This window comes from Macrotis lagotis, chromosome 1, assembly GCF_037893015.1.
Source record: "Macrotis lagotis isolate mMagLag1 chromosome 1, bilby.v1.9.chrom.fasta, whole genome shotgun sequence".
In the NCBI taxonomy this organism is placed as follows: Eukaryota; Metazoa; Chordata; class Mammalia; order Peramelemorphia; family Peramelidae; genus Macrotis; species Macrotis lagotis.
Genome location: NC_133658.1, coordinates 143288860 through 143311773, shown reverse-complemented (window position 1 = coordinate 143311773; position 22914 = coordinate 143288860). Strand labels below are relative to the sequence as shown.

General features: G+C 35.5%; 1 long non-coding RNA gene across 1 annotated transcript in view; it reads left to right on the top strand.

The window, feature by feature from the left end:
• LOC141504180 (uncharacterized) overlaps nt 1–22914 on the top strand; it is a 404260-nt gene that overhangs the window by 105401 nt on the left and 275945 nt on the right. The window lies entirely within an intron of this gene.

Genomic DNA, 22914 nt, shown 5'->3' with positions numbered 1-22914 from the left:
AATATATTTTATATTGAGAAAATTAATGTTCTAGTAGCATATTAATAAAGTTATTCATTGTGATTAAAAATAATTATTTTACAAAGTACAGTGACTTGTACTATCTCACTTGATTTTCTTATTTGTTAGGCAGCTAAGTGGTATAGTGAGTACAGTGCTGAGACTAGAGTCAGGAAGACCAAATCCTGCTTTACATACTTATTACCTGTATGTTCCTGGTCAAGTCTTCTAGTCTTTCTGTCTCAGTTTTCTAATATGTAAAAATGGGGATGACATAACATCTGCCTCACAGGATTGTTTTGAAGTGCTTTCCAAACCTTAAAATGCTATATAAAAGTTAGATTTGATCCTCATTAGCTCTTTGAGGGAGTTACTTTTGTTATTCCTAGTTTAGATATAGATTGTGGGAGTTAGGAGGGATATTGAGAGATCATGTGAACAAAGTGGGTCATTTTATAGTTGTGAAAGGTGAAATGTTTCTCAGTTCATGGAGCTAATATCATATTTCCTCGAAACCCTAGCATGATTTTTTTTTCAGGATGCTCATAATATAAGCCCAACCCCAATAATAAACTCCAGTTAAGATTGTCAGCCAAATAGACATATTTAGTATGTCCATGCAACGCATGACATATTGAATTATAAAATAATAATATTGATATGTAATTAATATTAATAAATAATATCATTGACAATACTTGAAATAAATGTTAATATAAACTATAATTAAGTGTTTGTAAATACCAAGTGGGCATCTTTGGACAAGAGGTAAATGCCTATGTAAGTGGATGAAATCAAAACTTATAGTCAAATGACCAATCAGTCACAAAGCAGGAATAAAGAGGCATTTGATAATATTTGGATGGAAAGAAAGCCCCACCTCTAATCATCACAGGCAAGAAAGAGGAGACTGGACATGTTTCAGATGTTTATGTTCTTGAAACTGCAAAGGCCTAGTGCATATAAGGAAATTATAAGGAAGTGGATCAGTTTAATGTGGCCACATGCTTTATGAGGTGACCAACAGCACCCACTGAGCAAAAGAGAAGAATAGATCACATAATGATCCAGCAGGGATGGCTGTCTATCTCCAGACTCTTGATATTGTAATAAACAAACTATTCAAGGACCATTTGTGCATGGAAATCAAGGACTACAATGAAAATAGAATGGAGAGAAATCAGCGTGGAAACTGTGAAGTTGGGCTGTAAGAGGTATTGACTTGAGTGAAGAATTCATGGGCTAAAAATACACTAGGAGTAGTCTACATGGACAAGTAGTCATATAAGGAGAATTCTATTGCTAGACATGAGAGCCAGGGGCCAAGGTTCTACAGGAAATGGAGTTTCAAGAAATTCAGCCTGGTATTCTGGATTTGGAGAGTTCTGACATGTTCCAGAAGAAGATGAAATGATTGTATTTGAATACATGTAGATTTTGTACATGAATAAATATAGATTGTTATATATGAACAAATGTAGATTTTTATGCATGAAAAGACATCCCCTGAAAATAAGCCCTCGATGCATCTTTTGGAGTAAGAATTAAAATAATACCCAATCTTTTGGGGGAATTTTAGTGAGTGTCTGAACTAGAATCTGAACTCATATCTTTCTGAATCCAAATAGCACTCTCTCCACAGTGCCCTACTTACTCCCAGTGAAGACGTGGATCCAAGGAGTAAAGCCAAAAAAAAGTATGTTTAGAAAAAAGAGGTGAATTGGACGGGTAATGATAGTAAGTTTTTTTTTGTGTGTGTTTTTTTTAGGTTTTTGCAAGGCAAATGGGGCTAAGTGGCTTGCCCAAGACCATACAGCTAGGTAATTATTAAATGTCTGAGACCAGATTTGAAACCAGCTATTCCTGGCTCCAGGGAGGTGCTTTATCCACTGCGCCACCTAGCTGCCCCCGATAGTAAGTCTTAACAGATGACTAGCCTAAGTGTTATGCTGGTACAAATATGGGTCTTAGTACTCACCAGAGCTTTCTGTGCTAATTCTTTTAAGCTATGTGGTATTGAGTATGCATTGACAAATTTTGTCAGAGAATTGTGAAATTAGTAATGGTTATGATATATAGATGTATCCAAAAAGCTTTTATATGAGACAATTTTTTGGGCATAAAAATAGGTTCAATTCTCTTTCTTTTGCTCCAAGAGTTTTCTTCCCTTCATCTCAGGGGTATTCCAGCCCTTAGGCTAGAATAGTTCATCAAGGTGATTCAAGTCTCACTGAGTCAGCAGTCAGATTAGTTTGGGAAATATTGGCCTACAGGTCTCTTCGTTCCCTTTTATTGACCAACCACCTTTTTATTTATTTCCCCTTGTAATCAGCCTTCTCTAATCCTACCTGGCTCCTAGTGAGGAACATTTGGTTTATGAGAGTGCTACATTTAATGTTATAATAGAGTTAAAGAACAATGTGAAGTCTCATATTGCACTTTAGTTCAGTAGACATGAGTTTGAGATCGGTCTTTGGCACTAACTCTGTAACCTTGATTGAGTCAAGAGACCTCAGTTACATGAGCTCTTAATTATCTCCTAGTTCTGATATTTAATAACTAGACTACTTTCCTAACCTATAGAGTAGTTTCAAAGATCAAATAAGATAATGTATTTATTAAGAATCTCTGTTTTAGAAAGAAAGCTTGATTATAGGATCAAATCCCTTAACTTGATTTGGAAATGATATATCTGTACAATTCTTTTTACTCTATTCAAGTGAGATAATTTATGTAAAGTACTAAAAAGTTATTATAGAAGTAATGATAGTTATATATAATTTTAAAACTTATAAAGTAACATGTATCATTCAGTTCTCTAGATAAGAAAATTGAGGATTATAAATTTTAAGTGACTTGTTTGTCTTTGTATAGCTCTAGTATTTAGAATAGAATTTGAACTCATGTCCTCATGATTTCAAATCTAGCAAGCTACTCACCAGGCCATGTTATTTTTAACTTTGAAATATTAAACAAATATCAGCTATTAATAGTCAGAAGCCTACAATCTTTCAGACTAGGAATAGGGTTCCTTACATGAAGGAGAAACTTTTCAGGTTATTACCCCTAAGGTTGATTTCTTCATCTTTTCTAGAAATCTGTTCCATAAATCCCATAGTTCTTATTTATCATAGAGATCATTATCATGATAGCTTACATGTTTATAGTACTTTAATATTTTCAAATGACTTCATTCATAACAGTGCTATGAAATAAGTAACTTATTTACTATCATCCCCATTTGTAAAATGGGGAAATAAGCTCCAAAAGTCCAGGTGATTTGACCCAGGTCATATAGCTAGGGAACAAGCTTGAACAAGATTTCAAACTTGCCAAGTCACTTATCTTTTCTGTGCTTCAGTTTCCTCATCTGTGAAATGAAAGAACTAAATTAGATGACCTTTAAAGCCTCTTACTAGCTTTAAATCTTATAATCCATGCTCATGGTTCTGATAGTCAGCTATATTTTCTTCTGATATCTTTGACTTATACCTCATGTGTTTCTCCTCTTTCCACTAGGGAAATAATATTTTCTAGAACACAAGTTTAAAATATTGATGATTTCAGTTGACTGTCTTTGTGGACAGTCTTCATGATTTAGAATGTCAGCCTTGTGATAGTAGGGACTGTTTCGTGTTTGATATTTATATTTTTAGTCTCCCCTAGGCTAGTGTTGGACACTTTGTTGGTTTGTGGACTGAGTGCAGTGACAAAAAAAACAGTTATAATCTTGTGTAAAACTAAAATATCCAAGGTCATATTTGAACTCAGGAAGGAGAGTTTTTCTTGACTCCAAACCTGGTAATCTATCAACTGTACCACTTGCCCAGTTTTTTCCTTGATAGAACCTAAGTTTGTACTCCAATACTATGGATTTAGAGAATCTGGGATCACTTCCACTCACAATAAGGCTGTGAAGTCACATTTTAGAGGAAGATATCCTTCTACTAAAGAAAAATGAATTTTGAGTCAGTAAATACATGATTCTTGTTTCAAATTCTAGCTCTAATATTTAATAGCTATTTTATGATTATTTTTACATCACTTTAGAATGATGATGTAAGACAAGTGCTTTGTGAACTTCAAAGCCCTATACAGATTGCTAATGCTCTTCATATTAAATGGCCTTCCTCCTTGTACTTGACCTCTTTGCAGTGTTTGGTATCATTGACTATCCTTTCCTCCTGGAAACTTGAATTTTCTGACACTATCCACTCTGAATTTTTCTCCTCTGTCTACCTAACCCTTCAAATCATTATACTTTTCTAACACAGTATGGATATCTCCCAAGGTTTTCTGTTCTATATCCTCTTTTTCTTGCTACATTTCTCACGTTAATAAACTCAATAACTATACTGGATTAAATTAAAATGAGTCCAGAATCTATATATTCAGACTCTTCCTCTTTGGAATGAATCTCAGTCCTGTACTACCAATTGCCTACTGAACATTTTCAACTGATTATAATGTCCCATATGCAACCCAGTATCATCATTTCCAAAATATATCCATCAGAAGGCAGCTAGTGAAAGCTAGATGACTCAGGGTGCAGAGTTCTAGACCTAGAGGAAGGAAGACTTTTATTTCTGAATTCAAATCCAGTCTCCCCAAAAACTAATTCCGCTCCTATTCCAAACATCTATCCTTCCAATCATTCATTTTTGGAAACTTAAAGTCATCATAAATTAATCACCCTTTCCTTACCACCCAATAAATTGTCAAAGCTTGTTAAGTTTAATCCTACAAATTTATTTCATATGTTTGCTTCTATAGGTGGTGAGGTGGACAGAGCACTGGTCTTGAATTCAGGATGCGAGAATCCGGCCTCAGACACTTGCCACCTACTTAGCTCTGTCACCTTGAGCAAGTCACTTAACTCTGGTTACCCTGCATCCAGAGCCATCTGCAATTGTCCTGATTCATATCTAGCCATTGGACCCAGATGGCTGTGGAGGAGAATGTGAGACTGACTTAGCACAACCACCCGTCCCACCCTGCCCCCAAATCCAATTCACCTGCTTGTCATGGCATCACCTGACTGATGTCTTGGTCTTCAACGAAAATGAAGGATAAACATATAGGAATGAACCCAATTCAAACCCTAATCAGATTCTTGGAATATTGAAACAGTTAATTGGTGTCCTTACTCCCAGTTTCTCTATTCCCTAATCCATCCTCCACCTCACTGCCAAGTTGATAATACTAAAACAAACATCTGAAGTCTAACTCCTATTCAAAACTATCCAATAGCTTCCTATTTTCTCCAAAATATCATTCCCATCTTTTTTAAAAATTATTTTATTTTACTCTTTATTATATTCTCCATACTGTAAAACTTGACCTTTCAAAGTCTAGCTGTTTTCCATGAATCACAGTGTTTTACTTCTGTGTCTAGGTTCAAATTCAACTTCATCTATTTAATGGGACCATGAGCAAATCATTTAACCTCTCTCATCCTTGGTTATGAGTTGTAGTATTTTCCTCCATGAGCTTCTACTTTTGTTCTTCTCAACCTCTTGAACTATTCATTCCCCAAAATTTGACTTCTTGACAGACTGACTCTGCCAAAATTTTTTCTCTTCTTCACAAAATGGGGTGATAACTTCCCCCCAAAGTTCCCATAATTTCTTTCCTAGCAACAAGTTTCTTTCTGTTAGGAAGAATCAGATGCAATATAGAATGTCCCTTTGTGACTTTTTCTGACATTTGTAAGGATGTAATTATCACTAAGGCTACTCGAGAAGTTATTAGCTACTCTTTTTGGCAGGAGGGATTTCTAACAAAAGGCTGCATTAATAAATTCCCTCACCACTACTAAATCATATTTTTTTGGTATATCATGATAGACTTTCACAAACTCCTCATCTATTTCTTCTTTACTTCCTAATGGTCTGTAGCACAACCCATTGACAAAATCTCTTCTGTTTCTCCCTCCTTAGACCTTTACTTAAATATTCTTTGCTATGCTTCTCTTCTCTGGATCTTGGATTCTTTCATATGATCATATACACTAGCATTATCCTATTTTGAATAAGGCGTATCCATCAGAGGCAACTAGTGAAAGCTACATGACTCAGGGGACAGAGTTCCAGACCTAGAGGAAGGACAACTTTTATTTCTGAATTCAAATCCAGTCTCAGACATTTACTAGCTCTGTGACCCTGGGCAAGTCACTTAACTTTAATTCATGAACGATTGAAATAGCAAAGCACTTCAATATCTTTGTCAAAAAACAAAAAAAATCAACCCATACCAGTCATGAAGTCAGACACAAGTGAACAACAACAACAGCAACATCCATCAGAATCATGATCCAGTCATGGATTTTATCCTACCAAGTCTTGACTCAGTGGCATGGTGGGCACTTAAGAAATATTTATTGAATTGAAGTTAATTGAATTAAGTCTTAGTGATACATATGAGGTCATATTTGTCCTAGCATTTGGGCCCTTGGTTGCCTAAACTTTAGGTGTTTGTGAATAAGTATTTGAGGTCTGCTAAATGATGTAGTAAATGCAACAATGGCCTGGAGTCAGAGTACTCCTCTTCTTGAGTTCACAACCTGGCTTCAGACACATAACTAGCTATGCTATGGAACCTAGACAAATCAGCTAATCCTATTTGCGTCAGTTTCTTCATCTGTCATATGAGCTGGAGAAAGCAATAGAAAACCATTTCAATATCTTTTCCAAGAAAATTCCATATGGAATCATGAAAGTTGGACACAACTGAAACAACTGAACAACAAAAAATTTGAGTCCCTGTTTTGTCTCCTGTCCATTGCAGTGTCTTGATTAATCTTCTTACTTCTTTATAGCCTTTTTCTATATCTAATCCCCCCCATCCTTTTTAGTTTAAAGCCCCTTTAATTAAATTCACAAGCTATGGAGTACATTCTTACTAATCTTTGTATATTCCCCTATACTTTAATTCCTGATAGAGAAATCTAAATTTTATTCTCAAGCATCACCTTTTTAGCTAGCTATTTACTTCCCAATTTATTTCTCTTTAAATCCTCTCTTTCAATGGACACCAGGAAAAACTATGGTTTTCAATGTTTTGTTCAAACCTTAGAAATTATTGGCAACACTTTTTATACTTCTTTTGGTTCTGTCATTTTTCCCTATATGAAGCATAAGAAATGGATGGTTGTTATCCTTTTTGACAAGGCTTTGAAAGTTCTCAGAGTTGCTTGAACACCCCAGCTAGGAATAACGGAATAGAAGCCCAGTTCTATTTTATTAGTTTTCAGAGTTGGGGCCATGATTAAGAAGGAAGGACAAGGGCATTCATATTGTGTCTCTAGAGCTGAAATTTTTGGATTGATGCAAGATGACCAGAGGGTCCCCTAACAGGTTTGACCATCCTTGGCTTTTTATTTATTTCCATTTATGAGGGAGATAAATTGTCTTTTCTCCATCCCAACAGCACAGTGGCTTTGAGCACATAGCAACTAAAGCATATGAACTGACTTAGTTAGGTAAGCACAAGATTGAAATTCAAAGCCCTAGCTGCCTTCTCTACTTTGACTTTCTTTTCTGAGTAGACCATTAGTGGTACTAGACACATTAAAGTGTCCAGCTTAGAGTCAGGAAGATCAAAGTTAAAATATGTCCTCCAACATACTAGCTGTATGATCCTAACCTGCCTGCCACAGTTTTCCTAATTGTAAAATGGGGAAAATATCAACACCTACCTCTAAGAGTTGTTGTAAGTTTCAAATAAGGTGTTTGTAAAGGACTTGATATATGGTAGGTGATTAATAGCTGCTTGTTTCCTTTCCCCTCACTGCTACCTTTTCTGAGTACAGGTGACTAAATACTGATCCTGAAATGAGGTTGAAAGCAACCTTTTGAATACAAGAGGCTGGGAGTTTTAGAGAACTAATTTAGTGATGGCTATACTCATAAAGGGATTATCCAAACCAAAGGAACTATCAAAAGAAATGCCAAAATAAGACAATTAATAAATATAAAAATAAGGAGAAAGGAAAAAATGTTTCAATTCTCAGAAAAAAAATGAAAGTTCCATATAATTTCCTAGAAAATAGAACTCTACCCACTAGGATTAGGGACCTGGGGCTGAAAAGTGGTCTCCTATCTACCTTCAAGTGAAAAATCAAACTGTCCTGGATAAAATTTTTTTGAGTCCCTGTAACATGAACCACACCTGAAATTTCTCCAAGTATCCCTTCAGTTTGGAAAATAATCCAACTGGAAGACTGATCAAAACCCCTCTGGGTTTCTATATGAAACACCTGAAATTTTTTGTACCTGTGTTTGCACATAGCACCATTCAGATAGAGGTCTGGATAAAATCTCTTCAGATATTCTAAAAATATATAGGGTGGAAGAAATGTAAGTCTGAACTCAATGATAGGAAAAGATAACATTTCAAGGATCTCAGGTGATCCTCAAATGTGTGGTACTCTGAGAAAGGGTTTAAGCAATTAGGGTTTATTAAAATCAGTTTCTTCTTGAAGGTCATCAAGAATAACAATATAGCCAGTTCCTAATTAGAAACTTGAACGGTAAATTCTCCTAAAGTGACAGAATTATTCAATTTATATGGTATATTTCTATCAAACTAATGTCCATATTTTACATAATTATGATTTTTGAATAGTACAATTTCAAATATATATGACCCCTTAAAGAGCTTTGTTATTCACACTAATGGTGACCTAATTATAAATGTTGCTAGCTTCATTGGAATTGCAGTGTTTTCCCTCTCCTTTTTTTAATTGATATTTTATTTTTCCAAATATGTTATGAAAGTTTTTCAACATTCATCCATATGCATATATATGTATATATGTATATATATATAGAGAGAGTTACAAAATTTCCTTCCACCCTCTCTTCACACCTCCCTCCCCTCAGTATTAACAGTCAGGTTAACAATGTACATACATATTTTTGATAAACATATTTACAGATTAGTCATTTTCTTTATGACGAATTAGGATTAAGGGAAAGCAAAACATAAGAGATAATTTTAAAAACTGTTCATCAGATTCTGAAAGGGTTTTTTTGTTTATTTTGTCTTTCTTCCTCTTGATCAGGAAAGCATTGTCCATAACTGTCTAATACTGTTGTCCTAGCTCTCTGAACTGCTGAGAAGAGATGCTTCCATAAAGGTTGATCATCTCACCATGTTGTTGTTAATATGTACATTGTTCTTTGGTTCTGTTCCCATAATTCAGCATCAGATTCTGTAACTCATTCCATGCTTCTCTAGAGTCCAATCATTTATGGTTTTTTATAGAACAATAATATTCCATAGTATTCATATGCCATAACTTGTTTAGCCATTCCTCAATTGATGGGCATCTCTATAAATTCCAATTCTTTGCCACTATAAAAAGAGCTGCTATGAATATTTTGGAATATGTGGGACTTTTCCCATTTTTTTATGATTTCTTCTGGATACAGGTTGAGATTTGGAATTGCTGGGTCAAAGGGTATGAACAGTTTTATTGTTCCTTGGGCATAGTTCCATATTGTTCTCCAGAACTGTTGGATCCATTCACAACTCCATCAGCAATGTATCAGTGTCCCAATCCTCCCACAACCTCTCCAATATTGATCATTTTCCCTTTTTTCTCATCTTAGCTACTCAATAGGTGTGAAGTAATACCTCATGGTTGTTTTAATTTGCATTTCTCTAATCAGCGATGATTTGGAGCATTTTTTCATATGATTATATATACCTTTAATTTCTTATTTTGAAAAATGTCTATTTATATCCTTTGACCATTTATCAATAAGGTAATGACTTGCAACTTGATAAATTTTATGCAATTTTCTATATATTTTAGAAATGAGAACTTTATCAGAACTCCTAGTTGTGAAGATTGTTTCCCAGCTTTTCTCCTTTCCTTCTAATTTTGGCTGCACTGATTTTATTAGTGCAAAAAACTTTCTATAGTCAAAATCATTCATTTTGCAGTTTATAATGTATGTTATTTATTGTTTGGTCATGAATTTGTCCCTTTTCCATAGATTTGATAGATGGAGTATTTTTTGGTCTTTTAATTTATCTATGGAATCTCTTTTATGTCTAAATTCTGTCCCCATTTTGAACTTATTTTGGTATAGGGTCAAAGATGTGAATCCATGTCTAATTTTTGCCTACTATTTTCCAGTTTTTCCAACAATTTTTGTCAAATGGTGAATTCCTATCCCAGCAACTGATGTCTTTGGGTTTGTCAAATAGTAGATTGCTGTACTTGTTTACTGCATTTTCTTTTGAATTTATCCTAATCCACTGATCCATTACTCTATTTAATTCACCAGTACCAGGCAGTTTTGATGACTCATTTTATAATATAGTTTTAGATCTGGTAGAGCTAGGCCACCTTCTTTTACATTGTTTTTATCAGTTTCCTTGCTATTCTTGACCTTTTGTTGCTCCAGATGAATTTTGTTACTATTTTTTTTCTAGCCTGGTAAAATAGTTATCTGATAGTTGGATTGGTATGGCACTATTCTGAATAAGTAATTTAATTTGGGTAAAATTGTTATTTTTATTTTATTAACTCCATCTAACCATGAGCAATTGACATTTTTCCAATTTTTTTTTTTTTTTAGATCTCACTTTATTTGGAGAGAGAAGTGCTTTATAATTGTGTTCATACAGTTTCTGGGTTTGTCTTGGCAGATAGATTCCCAAGTATTTAATCTTGTCTGGTTACTTTAAATGGAATTTCTCTTTGTGTCTCTTGCTCTTGGAACTTGTTCAAATATGGAAGTGCTGATGATTTTTGTGGGTTTATTTTTTACCCCACTATTTTTCCAAATTTTTAAATTATTTCAAGGAGTTTTTCAGAAGATTTTTCTCATGTTCTCTAGGTATACCATAATATCATCTGCAAAGAGTTAAAGCTTTGCTTCCTCAATGCCAGTTCTGAGTCCTTCAGTTTCTTTCTCTTCTCATTGTTAAAGCTAGCATTTCTAATGCTGTACTGAATAATAATGGTGATAATGGGCATCCTTGTTTCATCCCTGATTTTATTGGAAATGCTCCAAGTTTATTCCCATTACATATATTTGTTGATGGTTTTAAAGAGATACTATTTATCATTTTAAGGAAAATTCCATTTATATCTAAACTTTCTAGTGTTAATAGGAATGGTTGTTGTAGTTTATCAAAGTCTTTTCCAGCATCTATTGAGATAATCATATGATTTCTGTTGGTTTTACTGTTGATATGTTCAATTATATTGAGTGTTTTCCTAATATTGAACAATCCCTGCCTACCTGGTACAAATCCTACCTGATCATGGTGTGTTATCTTAGTAATAACTTGCTATAGTCTCATTGCTAAAATTTTATTTAAGATTTTTGCATCAATATTCATTAAAGATTTTCTTTGTCTGTTTTGGTTCTTCCTGGTTTAGGTATCAGACCATGTTGGTATCAGCTTTTCATCTAGGTATTTGGATGCTATACTACTAGTGCATACATATTTAGTAATGATATAGCTTCATTACCAATGATGCCTTTTAAGAAGATGTATCTTTATCCCTTTTAATGAGAGCAATTTTTTGCATTTACTTTATCTGAGATCAGAATCACTAGCCCTAATTCTTTTACTTCAGTTGAGGCATAATATATTTTGCTCCATCCATTTACCTTTACTCTGTGTGTATATCTCTGCTTGTGATACCTGGTGTATCACTCAAGTACTATTAATCAGGCATCACCAATCACAGTTTGATTATTTCATTACTTGGTAAGCTCATATTGTTATGAAAATATCATCACAGATTGTTTGATTGCTTGATAAGTAGCATTGTCTCAAATTACATCAAATTATAATTATAAACATTTTTCCTTATCCCCTTTTCAAGTACCCTCCAAGGACACTTAATCCTCCTCATGTGCTGAAGTATTATCCAAAGCCAAATCATTTCTTGACCTATTTGTCCCACTCCCCACCAAGCCTATATTCTCTCACACTTTACTCTACCCCCTTACCACCCAGGTTACATAACTTCTTGTTAAATGAAGCTAGGATTAAGTCAAACCCTGGTTTAATTAACCACAAGAATCTTAAAGGGCTCTAAGTACTTGGAGACTCTGAAGGTCTCACTTGAGAACTTTACAAATGATTGTAAGTTATCAGAGACACTGACTCAGGACCACCCAGTTTATGAAGCCCTCATCAAAGAAATTGCTTAGCTTTGTCAGCACAGCAGAATTAAATTGGGTCAAAGGATAATGAGACACTTAAGTTTAGAGTTAACACCCCAACTTTTCCTCAGGGCTTTTTTGTCTCAAACATAGTGATGTCATCTTTGACCTCTTCAATGGAAAGACAAGATGCAACTATACCCATATCTTTTAAGTCCAATCTCTTCAATTATATTTGACCCTTTAACTATCTATCCTAAGAGAAGTAAAGTCCTCAAGAATTAAAAGTGTTATATCTTCCCTTTTAGGGTTGTATACAATTTGATGGTATTGACCAGCATTTGTTTTGTTTTGTTTTTTCTTTCCCTTTTCATTTACCCTTTTATGCAATTCCTGAGTCGTGTATTTGGCCATTGAATTCTCTGGTCAGTTCTGGTCTTTGTGTCAGGAAATTCTGGAAGTCCTTTATCTAATTGAGCATTCATCTTTTCCCCTGACACTATATGCTGAATTTTGCAGACTAGTAAATTCTGGGTTGTAATTCCAGGTCCTTTGCCCTCAGATATATGATATTCCAGGTCTTACATTTCTTCAGTGTTGGGGCTGATAGGTTCTGTATGAGTCTGATTGTGTTTACTTTGTATTTAAATTGTTTTCTTTTTGCTGCTTACAGTATTCTCTCCTTCAATTGAGAGCCCTGGATTTTGGCTATTAACAGCCCTTGGGATTTTTATCCTGGGTTCTCTTTCTACAGGAATTCAGTATAGTTTTTCAATGGTTATATTATCTTCTTGTTCTAGCAGATTTGGACAGTTTTCTCTAATAATTTCCTGTATGATGTTTTCCAAGTTCTTTTTTTGATCTAGGCTTTCTAGTTGTCTGGTGATTCATAGATAATCTTTTCTGGATCTATTTTCCAGGAGGATTGCTTTTCCTAAAAAGTACTTTAGTTTTCTTCAATTTTTTTCAGCCTTTTTATTTTGTTTGATGGAATCTTGTAGGCTCATAGATTCATTGGTTTCTATTTGTTCAATTCTAAATTCTAGGGTTTTAGTTTCTTCAATTACCTTTTGTGATTCCTTTTTAAAGGTACTGAATTCCCCAGATCAATTTTTCATATTTTTCCTACATGATTCTCATTTCTTTTTCCATTTTTCTTCTTCCTCTCTTCTTTGGTTTTTAAATTCTTTTAAGCCCTTCAATGAGTTTTGAATTCAATTCATATACTGTTTTGAGACTTCTCTTGTGAGTGATTTTTCACTGATTTCTTCTTCTGATATGGCATTATCATCTTTGTCTGTAAAGTAGTTTTCTATAATGAGCACTCTTTTAGCTTTTTTTGCTCATCTTCATTGTTTCAACTCTGCTCCTGGGTTTAGGGAGTATAGATCCAAGCTTTTATAGGCTGAGACTGGAGTCTGATTCCTGGCTTGTCATTGGCCAAGATGTTGCCTATGCAATCCAGGCCTTGCCTTTGCAGAGGTTTGCTCCTTTATGTCCAGGTTCTGACTTAGCAGTGATTTGTTCCTGACCTAGTCCTGTCTTTTGCCCATGTGTTCCCAGGGTTCAGATTTTGTTTGGGATTGGGGCACTCTCTGCTGGCTTGCTATCTAGTTGTTGGGACCTCTGTTGTTGTCAAGCTGTTGTGACCTGGATTGTACTGTGACTAAAAGCCTCCTGCTGGCTTTCCTACTCTATTGCCTCCTGGGCTATACTTCCCTCTTTCCCCTAAAGAGACAAACTTTCACTAAAGATCTTCCATGAAACTTCTTTGGATCTTCTCTTTTTCTTGGTGGGATCTGCAATGCAGAGGCTTCATTTATCTTTGATAGAGAAAAAGCTAAAGGGAGCATGTTAACTTCATGCTGCTATATTGGCTCCTCCCTCTTTATAGCACTCCTACCCTCCTTAACTAAAATATTAGGCCTACTCTCCTGCTGGCCTACTATGGTCTACTATTGCACTATAACCCTTGCTAAGTAAAGTATGGAACCTGCCCTCTTTTTTGTTAAGTAGTTCTCAGTTCTGGAACTACACAGATAGAGTTTGTCTGGGGGAGTCTTGTTTCTAAAAATTAAGGTAAAGATTGGCATGTGAAGTAGTTTTTGGTTAGAGTATATTTGTGACAAATTCACCAGATTTTACCCTGACTCAGAAGTATTTGGGAGTTTATTTACATATTACAGTGATTAGCACAATTTAAGGGAGAGAGATGATAAAGGCAATAAAGGCAGGTGGAAAAACTAATCCCCTGAGGGAATTAGCATCAGCAGCATCCACCCATCAGAGCATAAGCACTAAAGAAGGAAAATAAAAGTAAGTTAAAAGGTATTGTAACTGGGTTGATCCTAGGGAATGCACAGCACAGAACATGAGAGTTTGTTTGGGGGGATCACACTCCACAAGAGTGGGATGATTTCCTAAATGGATACTAATACTCAATTGAAGAGAGGGTGAGTTTTTAAAGGGACAGAAAGATGAGGTAATTGGGAATAGCTCAGTAGGGGTAATAATCTAGAGATCAGAGATGACATATTTAGGATAGATAGATAAGAGGTATAGCTCAAAGAGCAAAGATGAGGTAAGTAAGGACATATAAATGAGGATTTTCAGGTCCAGACAAGTATTCATTATTTTGTTGATGGGGGCTTATATGAGAAGCAGTAGCCCAAAAGACCTCCTCCTTTCAGGCTACAGCAGGGACCCACAGTTGTGTCATTAGGGGCTTGTATGAGGGATATGATATCTGTAAAGTAGACAATGGGATATAAGTATGGGTGACTTTCAAGTGGTTTCTGTAGCTTAGACAATGGGTCAGAGTATGGGCATCAGTTAGTTTTTTCTGAGCAAAACAAATAGCTCCAGAACAAAGGATGAAGGTAGATTCATATGCCAGTCAACAGCCTTGAGCAATGGGATGGAGATCAGTGTTAAATGTCAGACCAGCTCAGAAAAGACTAATTAGAGAATATATTTCTCTATCCAAATATTTCCTTTACTACAATGGTCAGATTTGTTCTAGGACTCTTGTTCTTTATGCTCCATAACCATGGATCCCCAGGGAAAATTACTTAAAGTTCATATCTAAGGTCTCTCCCCAAAGGAGAGGGGATATCAAAAGTTATTCAGTCTGAAATATAGGATAACTATTTTTTGCACAGAAAATAAATGCTCAACACTTGAGATCAACAAATTAATAATAATAACAAAGACTTGAATATGCAGGAATAACCAAGCACTTAATAGATTATTATTTTACTCTCTTGAAAGGCTGATATATCAAAATTTGAAGCATTTGTGGGACTGTTAAATTGGCATTTCACTTACACCTTGGCTCTGCATTGTGTGAACAAGTCCATGTCATAACAGGCTGGAGACTGGTCTTCTATTCCTGATAGTGATCATCTAATTCAAGATGGTAACCAGGAGCCTTTCTTGAAGATTATTAGACCCCTACCTCTTGAGCTCCCAACTTAACCTCCAAGATTGGAAGCAATCATTTCAGCACAATATTTTAGTCACCAGTATTTAGGAAAAGAACTCAAAACTAGGGCTTAGGAAATCTGATTTCAGGTTTGTCTAATCTAGCTCATGTGCTTGTAGAGGGATTCAGCCCATTTGCACCAGTTCACAGAATGGATACCTAATTTTATGTTGAGTTTGGTGAATCAGTTGTTAAAATGGCACTTGTAATCAGGGTTTTCTCTAAGGCAGGTGCCTGGTCAGCCACCCAATATGGAAATCACAAACTTATATTCTTTACTCTTCTTTTAATGTTTATCTACACAATGACATTTTCTAAGCATCCATGGTAATGTTCATTTCATCCATAAGTAAAAAAAAATTGACGGAACTATGCTTGTAATATTTATTCATTTCTTAAAACTCACTATATGATGAAATACTACATTTTAATTCCCTCATTTTTGTTACTTCAGTAAATAAACATATAATGTAAAAGTGGAAAAGTGCCAAATAACCAGGGCCTTGTCATTTATTTCTGCTTTGTGTTACAGAGATATTATGAGTACACTGGATTTCCCTGAACATTGAAACCAATAGGAAATGAACACAATGAACTAAGAGAAAAATAGATTTCAACAGTTATCTTATTGCCCATTTCTGAACTCATGGAAGAAAAAGCAAAAAGAGATTAGGCAGAATGAGTTTTGGTTCTGCATATGTTCCAACATTGACTGCTGTGGTCATGTGGCTGCTTTCACTCCATATGGATACATTTGCTTATGTGAGCAATATAACATAATCTAATTTTTTATACCTCTTGTATTGTTCTTATTTGAATATTAAATGGATTAAATATTAAACTACATTTTGTTATATCTTTTTGTATACTTAAAATGGTGATTAAGGCAGATAACCAATTGTTAATTTATTTGAATCCCACCACTACAACTGCCATGATGATACAGTAGTTAGAGTTTCAGAGTTCTGATGTACTTGGTGGTTGGGAAGAAAAGAGAGTCCCAGAAGATAAGAGTCATTCCCTTTAAAGTTCACTAAATGAAACACCCCTCCTGACAATGTTTAATCATCTCTAACATGCTTTAGGAGGACCTTTGCTCCCTTTCCTCCCTTCTAGTATTGAGACATTATCCCAAAGAAGCAAATCCTTATGTGCTGAGTTACTTGGTTCTCCAGAAGTGAAAAGGCAACTAGCTCTTTGTGGGGTGTGCTCACCCAAAAAAGAGGGGGAAAAGAATGGAAGGGGAGGCAGCTGATGTTTCTCCCTCCCCATTATGTTTAAAGGATGATTTGATGGAATTGAGTCAGGAAGTAATGATTTATTCAGAAAGAAAGGAGACATAGAGTCAAAAGGAATTGATTGATAAAAATTTTTAAATTCCTTTTCCTATTTATGTATGCATAGTTTGCCCTAGAAGAATGTAAGCACTTTTGTAGTAGAGGAAATACTGGACAGAGAATAATGTTGGATAATTAATGTTTCCTCTGTACTGACCATGTATCTTACATTAGCACTGAGCCCCCATCCATTGCCCTATCTATCAGAGATGAGGTCAATGAACTTTTAGGCAAATACCTTGCCCCTCCCTGGCAAGGACTCAGTAAATCTTTGCCCTTCCCCCGCCCAAGACAAATCCTTAGCAACTAAACAATGAATCCTTACCCTAACCTGAAAGTGTTAAGTCCTTGAGTTACCACCCCTCATTTTACATAACTCTGATTACCTCATCTCTATTCTCTAAATTATTGCCCCAATCAATGTACACCTAATTGCCACATCTTTCTGCTTACCCCTCAACTCAGTTAAGTTGCTTGTTTTCCTTTGGGAAGTTAGCCTGCTTGTGAGTGGCATCAACCCCCAAACAGACTCCCCTACCCCTATACCTTTCCTTACTGCTTATAACCTGATGACTCATCTTCCTTTGGGAGACCAGCCTGCCCTTAGGAAGCATGATAAACTCTCTAGATTCTAGACCTTTTCTTACTGCTTATCATCTCATAGTGGTTAATGTTGCTGCTTTCTTTCCCTGGCTTTACACAGCAAGACTTAAATAAACTTATTTTGTCCCTAAATTCTTCTGAGTCCGAGTCAATTTTTTAAGTGAGTTCTTTCCCATTGCTGGAACTCCTGAAACCTTTACGTGTACAGATTTCTTATTTCCAAAAGCAGGTTTTGTTTTGTTTGGTTTGGTTTGGTCCTTGTGTCCTTTGACTTTAGCATATGCTTTGCCCATTGTAGGTATTTAATAATTGTGGAACTGCTCTCTTATTTCCCTTCTCTGAACTGACTATATAAATGTGAACTCTAAATATGAACACAATGTCCTTAGGTTTCCTTGTCATGTTCTTGGGTTAAAGTGTTTTTAGTTTAGACCTGTTATTTTCTTAGAGTTCACATAGATTCATCAGTAAAAATCTCAAAGGAGAAAAAAAGCCTTCTTTTTATTATTCAGGCTGCCTAACTCCTGAAGTGCCAAGGTTATGACCCAAGGCTGGTCTGCTTTTACTTCATTCTTTACTTCCAGGATTTCATTTGGGAGAACTTAACTGTTTTGTGAGTGGAGATTCTATCAGCAGCACAAGATGGCACCAGAGGCTGATAGAGGCCAGAAGTTGTGCCCTGAATGAAGCAAATTGACACATTTGCCATATGTCCCATTCCTTTGATAGGCTAATGTATAGTATTTAAAAATAATGTGCAGGAGGAGAGAAGATGCAATTCACATTTTCCACTGTGATCCAGAAGGGGCCTTGGTTCATTAGGAAGAAAATTCCCTTTTATTTTTGTTTAAGTTCCTGACCATTAAGAATTTGTACTGATTTGAGCTACTGATGAACTCCATTGTCTTTCATGAGTTTGATTAGCACATGAATATCTGGCTCCCAGTCTGGGAAGAATGAATTTGCAATTGAATGTCTACTTAACACAAGGGCTTGGGTGTTGAAGTCTCCCTCAATTTTCCACCTGGGCAGAGTCACTGGACAGTCTTTAACTCCACATTAGCCTACATGTGTGGAAAGTGTATCTGTGTTTTATGCACTGGGAATGTAAGGGGAGGGGATGTGGAGAGGTGCCTAGTGAAATGTATTAGGATTATGTTCCAAAGCCCCAGGCACACTATTCTACTTGCTTTCCCATTCTTTTCCTTTTAAATTGTGTATGAGCACAAAACTCCATTCACACAATTAAAAGCTCTATAATCATTATGTGCGGCATTTCTTTTGCAAACATGTCTGGTTCCTTCCACAGTTATGATGTTTGAAAAATGCAGCACCAATTAGTAGGTGTAGTAGCTTCATTTACATGGATTTCTCACAACCAGTCATTACACTCTATGCCTCTTGTGTGGATAGAATGGAGTTTAGAGGAGCAGAATGAGAAAGCTTAGGGATTTATTGGTACCTTGGGGGACTCTGGAGTATAACTGTGAAGAAGATGAAGTTCTTTCTCTTTTACTATAGTCTTCTTTCTACAATTCTCTTTCAGTTTCTAACTCTTACCCTTCTAATTTCATGGCTCTTGTGTCAAACCTTGCCTTTGGTGACAGATATGATCTCATTCATTTGTGTCTTAGTTGGAATTAATTGGACTGTGATGTATGTAGATTGGACTGGGTTCAGTCCTAGTGAAACAGGGCGTTAAGAAAATGCTGTAATCTTTTGAGTTTTTTTTAATATGGAGGAAATTCTTCATTTCCTAAACCATATTACACTCAGAGGTCATGTCCTTTGGGACAGGAAAGACTTAGCACATAGTATACAGTACATAGAATAATACCATGTGCCATGAATACTCCTTGGGGACCACTCCTGTAGAATAGCTTTGGAGAATACCTGGAGCCAGGTGCTAAGGCACTTTTCATGCACCACCCTTATCCTACCCTTGGAAAGGTATTTAAGTAGACTTCCACCAAGCTCCTTCTTTCTTTTCCATCATTGCTTTTCCCTTGCCTAGATATCTCTGGCCATGTGACTGGAACAATATGGCCCCAGTTCTATGTGATTAAATCTATGTTGATCTAAGCGTTTCCTCTCTTTTCCTCTCTGAACTCCCTGCCATTTCCTTCTCTCTTCTTTCCTCTGTTTATTCTCTTTTTCCTTTTTAACTTCATTATTTTTTTTTCCTAGCTTATACTGCTTGCTGTTCCCTCAGCTAAGATGCATACTCTTATTTTCTCTTATCTCTTCTAAACTTCTTCTCTTTAATAATATTGCCCCAGTTCCATTTGGCTGGATCTATGTTGATCTACATTTCTTTTCTATTTGCTTTCTCTCTCCTTTCTCCTGAGTTTTTCTTCTTTTTTCCCTTTAACTTGACTACCCTAGCTTGTAACTACCAATATGACCTCTGTTCCATGCTAGATACACTCTTAAGCCCAGTCATATCTGTGGCTACATTCTTCCTTTTCCTCTTTTTCCCTTAAATATTTTAGCCTCAACTTTTGTTATTCAACCAGTCTTTTAAGTAGTTCACTATTTTGCTTCCTCTCCAGAGAGCCTAACGTGTGAACTATTTTCAGTTACTTGAGAACTTTTTGTAGTAACTTGTGAACTTTCTGAAATAACATATCAATTTTTTTGCAGTAACCTGGGAATTAACATCTTTCCTACCTTCAGGGTCATGAGTTTTTCCACTTAGAACAAGTCCCCTTTTTCAGAGGTCACTCCATTTTCCTGTTATCACTGGGGAAGCCTAGCCTCTAATCAATCAATTCAATTTCCTGCAATCAAGCTCTTCAGTTCAATAAACTCCAACCCTGGTACAAAATGCTGATTTATATGTTATTTATCCTAATTAGTGGTTATGTTGCCCCCTGGGATAAGGATAGGAATTTGGGAGCCACTGAAAAGGAAAGGAACCAGAGAAAGCTATTTAACAGAGGTCCATGCATGCTCTCTCTGGGATATTAAAACTACTCAGGATTTTATTATGAAATGTAGCAAAGTATATAGGTTAGAAAAACTGTTCCTCCCAAAGGGTCATCAAACACTTAACAGAATAAATAACAAAGGCCTAGTAGGCAGAGAGTAAGGCAGAGACAGCAAGAGGGAGATAAGGAAAGACAGTCAGAGCTGACTGGGGGAGAGAGAGAGAGAAAGAGAGAAGGAGGGAGGGAGAGAGAGAGAGAGAGAGAGAGAGAGAGAGAGAGAGAGAGCAAGAGCAAAAAGGGGAACTCCCTTCTCCCTTACATGACCAGATTCAGGTGGCTAGGGGTTAGGAATGAGGAGACAGGATACAAATTTTATATTAAACAATGAAACAATGGTAATCAATTTACATCTCAATAGCTGAGACCTTTCTATCCCCTTAACAAAATTGCTTGATTTTAACAGCATAAAAAAGATTACAGATCTTGTTTCCTTGCTACATTCATAATTCTCTACTTATTCTTTGAATCATTTCCCCCCTTCAAAATTATTCGGGACCCAGATTTTTTCTGGGCCTTTCAGGGTTCATTTGGAGATGAATGCATTGCAGCAAGAACTTTCTTTAGTCAGGGTACAGAGAATGATTGGTACAGCTGACTGGCATACTGAAGAAGCTGGTCTTGAGGATATATAGCTGGCAACCTAGAGAAATGAAACTCAGGGGAAAAAAATTGAGCAAGCAAAAAACCAGAGAGAGTTTTTTTTTAACAGAGAGTGCTATTTAACAGAGATCCAATAACTAGAAAAAACATATAAAATCTATAAAGAGGAAGGATTATGCTTTATGATCCTAAGCCAGTATCAGAATACCTCCTATAAGAACATGGGTTCCAATATAGCATAATTTATTAATGGATGCCACTTTAATCTGTAACCAAAAGCTCAAGAATAGTATAAACAAACATACTGAATAAATATTTTGAAATGGCACATGTCCAATAAGTAATTTGCAACAAAATTTTCTATTTAACAAATGAACAAAAATTCTAGTTGAAGAATGGATTTCTCCTTTAGGGGAGTTAGAAAAATGGGCATTATCCTGATATAAGCAATCATACTGATATTTCTTTTCACTTAAGGAAACTTCTTGTGATAAAAATTTACATCCTATGGCAAAAAAGAATGCCAAGACTAAATACTTACCAATTATTTAAGATTTAGAAGATAGAGTTCTAATGGTTCACTCTCATAGTTAATTAATGGTGCACCTGATGTGATTATGACAACCTGCTATGAAAGAGCAGAGAGGGACATAAAGACATGTTCCCTTATGGCAGAGGTTCCACACAGTCCTTTCCCAAAGAGGTTCCAGGTCTGCCAGTTTAGTGTTTCTTTTAAGAAAATCCTATCTCACCTGAGGCTGAGATCATTCTCTCAAAGACTACTCACTCCATCTGCAACATTAAGGTCAAACCTCATAGATTTAATGGCTTCACTGGTATGCTATTGTCTTTCTATTTTAACATATCGAATGTCAGACAGAACAATTATCGATATATTGTAATATATCAATTACCTATAACCAGAGCTTCAGGTGACTTGAGCACTAAGGAGAATCAAGAATGAGCCAGGTTGTAATTTGAGAGATTCAGGGAAAAATTATAATTCAATTGTTGCTCATGTATTTAAGGACAGTGCTGTAAATGAAATACAATAAACAGAGTTTGAGATGTAAAAATATAATCCCAATTCACATTTAGAATTGAATTTTTTATAATAGCAACTTTTTTGCAATGAACCCATTTTGTTATTAATTATTTTTAAAATAACTAAACATTTCCTTTGGTTAGGAGATTGTCCATCATCTCCAGACTTCTCACATAGCAATTAGCTAGAGATTGTCACAGAGAAATCTCAAATTATCACTATTAGCTTCCTTATGTTACAAAGTTGTTTTTCCCTCAAAGCAGACAACCACAGTTCTGGGATATATATATATATATATATGTATGTGCAGCATAGTCCTAATTTACATACATAGCTAGAAATTTCTATAAATAAACTTGTTCAACTACTAGCTATCTTCAAAATACAAATTAATATTTTCAGAATTCTTTAAAACCATTAGAACATCTTAGATGGCTTTAAATTTCCAACATATGTTGTTAATTCCAATATAATAAAACAATAGTAAGAACAACCAGGTATTCCAAGTCATTTAGCACATAAGATATTACATTTTACAAAATATTTCAATTATTATATTATACATTATTTAGTAATATTTGGAATCCTAGTGGTGGTCTTGGTTTTGATATTTCCCTTTCCTTATCCTTAAAAAATAATCAGATATTAATTCCAGAAAAATAGTTTATATGTTCATAAGAGATAACCAAATAATTATAAGCCTGCAAAAGCATATCTC